We start from the raw sequence: 6,688 nt of genomic DNA, 5'->3' as shown, positions 1-6,688 counted from the left end.
GGCAGAGAGTGACACTGAGAGAGAGAGAAATTGACACAGAGACAGAGCAAGAGATAGACAGGCAGAGAGTTTGACAGACATATGCAGTCAGAAGACAGAAACGGAGAGAGTGAGAGATACATAAGGTAAAACAGACAGACAGAGAACGAGAAATAAAGGACGATATATATTCATATGAAAAAAAACCCACCATATCATACAGGGTGACCCCCCCAAAAATGACACCCACAAATATGCTGATAACTTCTACATCTTGACACAACTATTTCATTTTTAGAGTACATTAACTCCAGCTTATTCATGACCTGGGGCGGGGATATAGCTCAGTTGGTAGCGCGCTGGATTTGTATTCAGTTGGCCGCTGTCAGCGCGAGTTCGATCCCAGGTTCGGCGGAAATTTATTTCAGAGTCAACTTTGTGTGCAGACTCTCTTCGGTGTCCGAACCACCCCCCGTGTATACTACATTGGGTGTGCACGTTAAAGATCCCACGATTGACAAAAGGGTCTTTCCTGGCAAAATTGCTTAGGCACAGTTAATAATTGTCTACCATACCCGTGTGACTTGGAATAAGGCCGTGAAAGGTAAATATGCGCCGACATGGCTGCAATCTACTGGCCGTATAAAATTTCATCTCACACGGCATCACTGCAGAGCGCCTAGAACTGTACCCACGGAATATGCGCGATATAAGCCTCATTGATTGATTGACTGTGAAAGAAAGTGGCAAGGGTGTATGCCAAATGATGTGACTGTTGTGCTCTTGCGGAGAAAAAACACCGAATTTGGAGATCCACTCCACAGTACGAGGTTTGTCATTGAGCGGTAGCCATAGCAACCCAATCTAAGCCTTCCAGATGGTTACCTTTGCTGTTATTTGAAGGACCTAAGTGTTTGGACCTATTCCAAGCTGGGATGATGGGAGAGGGACGACAGGCATAATCGTTCTCGCCACGGCCACGGGGGTAATGGGGCCGTCACACGCTGCGATTTTCCTAAGATTTACACAGTCACACGGCCGACGGCTGAGTCTTAGAAAAGAGCTACGGCAAGGCTACGACTCTGTCTTATGAGATTCCCTCGTAGCTTTGGGCGATAGAACTTGTTCTATCCCCGTGAGACTGTCGCAGGTCAATCGTAGCGCAAAGCTTATCAGAACGCTTCGTTGCGGCCTTCACGCCGTGACTTGAAAAAATGGCGGACAGTAGCTTGATTTAGAACGATTTCATTTTAACCAACCACATTCCTTTCGTGCCATATAAGGAAATGCTACATCACAAATGTTGCGTACACGTCACTTCCGGTCATCGGTGAAACGAAGTTCACACCAAAAACACAAACGACTTTCGTTGATTTGGGCGATTCTACGAATCTACTTTCGTTAACTTTGTAATCATGTTTTGGTTATTTCTGTATGGAAACCTTTAATTTATTGGATATAGGTTACCTGATTGTTATTTTAACTGTTCATATCTTCCTACTTTAAGGTCTGGAGAGGACGCTCAAGTCGATCTTTCACTGGATTTCTGTAGTATACATTTCCCTAGGTTGCGCTGGGGAAAATCAAAGAGGGCGGCCAAGAGCCGATTGCCGCTTCACGACTTTAGAGTTCTATTTCTTCCCTTATATCAATACAATACTTATATTTATAGGGCAGACCTTAATTTGTGAACTGTCTCGCTTTGAACAGTTATAAATTTTATGAGTAGAGCTTCGGGTTGCAAATTAATCGCACACGTCAACGATTCTTCTGCGAACAGAATTTCTCTGCCGTAACGTCTAAACCGCGAAATGTACAACACGCACTGTTGAGTTTCGTTGTGCGCGCGCATCCGAGCGGGCAAGAGAAAATGAGGTGGCGAAAGGAAAGTGGTGGGCTTTGTTCGTCTCTCTAAAACTATACCTCGTGGCGGACAGCGTCTCTTCGTCTCTCTAAAACTATACCTCGTGGCGGACAGCGTCTCTTCGTCTCTCTAAAACTATACCTCGTGGCGGACAGCGTCTCTTCGTCTCTCTAAAACTATACCTCGTGGCGGACAGCGTCTCTTCGTCTCTCTAAAACTATACCTCGTGGCGGACAGCGTCTCTTCGTCGATTCAAAACTTTTTGGAAGAACGGTTTCTTAGTCAGATATACTGAAAGGTATTTTTTAGAAAGGTAGAGCGATGTTCCAACATTAGCGTCTGCTCTCGCGCAGCGTGTTTGCCGTGTTCACCGTGATACGTCACTTCCGCCCTGCTCGCGTGGAGTTATCGTTCGTCAATCATTCGTAAATCGTTCATTGTGTGACGGGTCAATGGCCTACGATTTGATCTGCGATGGGCTCCCGATCGGATCGCGGGAATAAATCTCACGATTGAATCGCCCGTGTGACGCCAACTTAAAGGAATTCGTCCTTTATCCTTTCCTTGCCTTTCTGCTGCGGAGCCAGTCTGGGCAAATGTATAGTTTCACTGTTTTCTGCTGGAAATATGCTTTCACGGTTCAATTGTCTCCATTACTTTAAAAAAACAACCTATTTCAATAGCACGAAAACAGAAAGTAAAAAGTCGGTGAATGTCCACCTGCCGCCTCTTCTACCTCCGATGAAACACTTCACAAAATGTAACATCTAAAGCCGAGAAAAACAACAAGAAAATATCTGTACACTTTTACTATATTATAAACGTTGAAGTCGGGAAATTAGAAAAGTTTCTGCTCATATTATACATCTAATGTCCTCGAGCGCAGAGCCGGCAGGCGCAAAAGAGAGAGTGTGAAATATGAGACCGCGTTTATCTTTCAGGATGCCATGGTCCGGACTGTACCGCGGCGAGCACCATGCCAGATCTAATTACAAGCAGACTCTCTGGGTCAGCGTGACATTTTGAGACGTACGAAGATCTAAATCGTCGCCTGACTAATTAGACACTCAGTGGCTTGAAGACAGCAAATACAGGCAGGATCAGGGGAGTTATCATTGAGGAATGCGTTCATGGCATACAGGCAGGATCAGGGGAGTTATCATTGAGGAATGCGTTCATGCCATGCAGACAGGAGCAGGAGAGTTATCATTGAGGAATGCGTTCATGGCATACAGGCAGGATCAGGGGAGTTATCATTGAGGAATGCGTTCATGTCATGCAGGCAGGATCAGGGGAGTTATCTTTGAGGATTGCGTTCATGTCATACAGGCAGGATCAGGGGAGTTATCATTGAGGAATGCGTTCATGTCATACAGACAGGATCAGGGGAGTTATCATTGAGGATTGTGTTCATGTCATACAGGCAGGATCAGGGGAGTTATCATTGAGGAATGCGTTCATGTCATACAGGCAGGATCAGGGGAGTTATCATTGAGGAATGCGTTCATGTCATGCAGGCAGGATCAGGGGAGTTATCATTGAGGAATGCGTTCATGTCATACAGGCAGGATCAGGGGAGTTATCATTGAGGAATGCGTTCATGTCATACAGGCAGGATCAGGGGAGTTATCATTGAGGAATGCGTTCATGTCATAATGGCAGGATCAGGGGAGTTATCATTGAGGAATGCGTCCATGGCATACAGGCAGGATCAGGGGAGTTATCATTGAGGAATGCGTTCATGTCATACAGGCAGGATCAGGGGAGTTATCATTGAGGAATGCGTTCATGTCATACAGGCAGGATCAGGGGAGTTATCATTGAGGAATGCGTTCATGTTATGCAGGCAGGATCAGGGGAGTTATCATTGAGGAATGCGTTCATGTTATCGATGAGTTGTGTAACTTTACAACAAAGAGGGTTAATTTTCCAGCCATTTGAATTCAGTTTGTTTACGACCAATCCACAAAGGTTCTTGTCTGTATGTAAAATAATGCGACTTTTACCCTCTCTCCAAAATGTGGTCCAAATTACCTCTCCGAAATAGTCAATGACACGGACGCTTTGCTGTCTCGAGATTGCCTTTAATCTAGCTGTACCTGCTGTCTCGAGATTGCCTTTAATCTAGCTGTAACTTCAGGTCACTGATGATCTGGGAGGAAAGAGCGTGCTTTTGTTTACGAACGCATTAAGATAACCCTAAAGGTCATCAAAGTCTGGAGGGTTTAAATCAGGTAAGTATGGGTATCGCTCTATGTCAGTCCTCGCACTGTTGAATTATTTTTGCAAGTACACAACAGTCAAACAATGTGCCTATCTATAGTGGACAGGCCAGACATAAGCTTACAGTATTATTCTTTTTTTCTTGTTTTTTATCTCAGTAGCATGCAGGCTGCTTCGACCCTTACTTTTTTTTATTATTTTTATTTTAACGGGCAGGGAGCATCCTTCTTCATTGATCTTTTTATTTAATGCTAATTTAATTTTTTTGTTTTTCATTCATTATTCTAAATTTCTTAACCGCAATTCATAATCAGAAATATATCTAATTTCTAATGGAATTCCATGCTTATGAATCCCTACACATATTGTTGCAATAATAATAAGAACATTAACATAATCAACCACTGCATGTAAATATTCAGAACAATATACTGTTGTATTTGTGGGTTTTATGTACAGAGAGGCGGAGACATAGTGTTGGTTCGGCCATGCTTTATTGTCAAGGACCACAACTCTCCTCATATTCATACGGAGTGCTGTCCCTTGGACCTTTAGCTAATTGACTCACTCTAATGGAGCTATCTCTAAATGGAACATGATATGCAACCAATATCACTAGACTGCCCCATGCAACCAGTATATAAAGTTCATGTAGATCAAACTAGACTGCCCCATGCAACCAATATCATTAGACTGCCCCATGCAACCAATATATAAAGTTCATGTAGATCAAACTAGACTGCCCCATGCAACCAATATATAAAGTGCATGTAGATCACACTAGACTGCCCCATGCAACCAATATATAAAGTTCATGTAGATCAAACTAGACTGCCCCATGCAACCAATATATAAAGTTCATGTAGATCAAACTAGACTGCCCCATGCAACCAATATATAAAGTTCATGTAGATCAAACTAGACTTCCCCATGCAACCAATAAATAAAGTTAATGTAGATCAAACTAGACTGCCCCATGCAACCAATGCAATATATAAAGTTCATGTAGATCAAACTAGACTGCCCCATGCAACCAATATATAAAGTTCATGTAGATCAAACTAGACTGCCCCATGCAACCAATATATAAAGTGCATGTAGATCACACTAGACTTCCCCATGCAACCAATATATAAAGTGCATGTAGATCAAACTAGACTGCCCCATGCAACCAATACTATAAAGTGTATGTAGATCAAACTAGACTGCCCCATGCAACCAATACTATAAAGTGTATGTAGATCAAGGTAGACTGCCCCATGCAACCAATATATAAAGTGCATGTATATCACACTAGACTCCCCCAAAACACCAATATACAAAGTGCATGAATATCACACTAGACTGCCCCATGCAACCAATATATAAAGTGCATGTAGATCACACTAGACTGCCCCATGCAACCAATATATAAAGTGCATGTAGATCACACTAGACTGCCCCATGCAACCAATATATAAAGTGCATGTAGATTAAACTAGACTGCCCCATGCAACCAGTATATAAAGTGCATGTAGATCACACTAGACTTCCCCATGCAACCAATATATAAAGTGCATGTAGATTAAACTAGACTGCCCCATGCAACCAATATATAAAGTGCATGTAGATCAAACTAGACTGCCCCATGCAGCCAATGTATAAAGTGCATGTAGATCACACTAGACTTCCCCATGCAGCCAATATATAAAGTGCATGTAGATCAAACTAGACTTCCCCATGCAACCAATATATAAAGTGCATGTAGATCAAACTAGACTGCCCCATGCAATTAACCAACTTGCAATGAAATATCTCAGTTATGAGAAAAACTACATGCAGTAGTAGGGATATATGTGAAGCTGCTAAGTATCGGTTAAGCATATTCACACAATCACATTATTTTAAAAGAGAGAGAAGGAGAGACAGACAGAGACAGAGAGAGGGACAGAGAGAGACAAAGACAGACACTTAGACACAGAGACAGAGGGAGACACACCGAGACGGAGAGACAGAGACAAAGAAACAGAGACAGAGATCAGCTTACCTCTTTTAGTCACGATGACAACTGCACCAGGCTCCCTGTAACGCTGCTCGGGCTGTTTTCTTTCACAACGTGCGCTCCTCGTATGACTGCGTTTCACGTGTTGCGTTAGGTGTCGGTCCCTTCAATTCTGTGCAACACCAAAAGAGCTCTGCAGTCTGTTGTTCCTCAAATCAGATGCTGCCTATTCTCACTTCTGATTTGTGTATGTTGCTCAAAGGCGAGATACGCTTTTCTTTAGACTTGTGAGTTTCCCCGCTGGAGAACTGGAGTCTGAATATTTTTCAGCCTGAATCAGAAAAAGCTGCGCGCCGTCTATCGTCCGTTCAATACTGACTAACTGTCACATTGTATGTCCATATAATTATACGGTATGTGAGTACATTGATTACAGTGCATGTCTATATACGGTATGAAAGTACACATAGCAAGACCATTCTCGAGCAGCATCCTTGTCAGTGTCCTGCTGTACCGGATGTTGCTCGTCATCGGTTTTTCCCTCACAGAGCTCACGGTCACATTCTGGTTGGCTGCGTGTGTCAGGGAGAGGGAGAGAGAGAGGGGGAGAGAGAGAAGAAGAGAGCGCGCGAGAGATAGAG

At 43.2% G+C, this 6,688-nt stretch overlaps 1 protein-coding gene across 1 annotated transcript in view; it reads right to left on the bottom strand.

Moving 5' to 3' along the window:
- LOC138956439 (uncharacterized) overlaps nt 1-6,390 on the bottom strand; it is a 35,235-nt gene extending 28,845 nt beyond the window's left edge. Inside the window, exon 1 of the mRNA XM_070327800.1 lies at nt 6,093-6,390. The gene's annotated coding sequence lies outside the window, so the exon portion shown is untranslated. The remainder of the gene's footprint in view (nt 1-6,092) is intronic.
- Between the last annotated feature and the right edge of the window lie 298 nt (nt 6,391-6,688).

This window comes from Littorina saxatilis, unplaced genomic scaffold, assembly GCF_037325665.1.
Source record: "Littorina saxatilis isolate snail1 unplaced genomic scaffold, US_GU_Lsax_2.0 scaffold_611, whole genome shotgun sequence".
Taxonomy (NCBI): domain Eukaryota; kingdom Metazoa; phylum Mollusca; class Gastropoda; order Littorinimorpha; family Littorinidae; genus Littorina; species Littorina saxatilis.
This window is presented reverse-complemented; position numbering and strand designations above follow the sequence as displayed.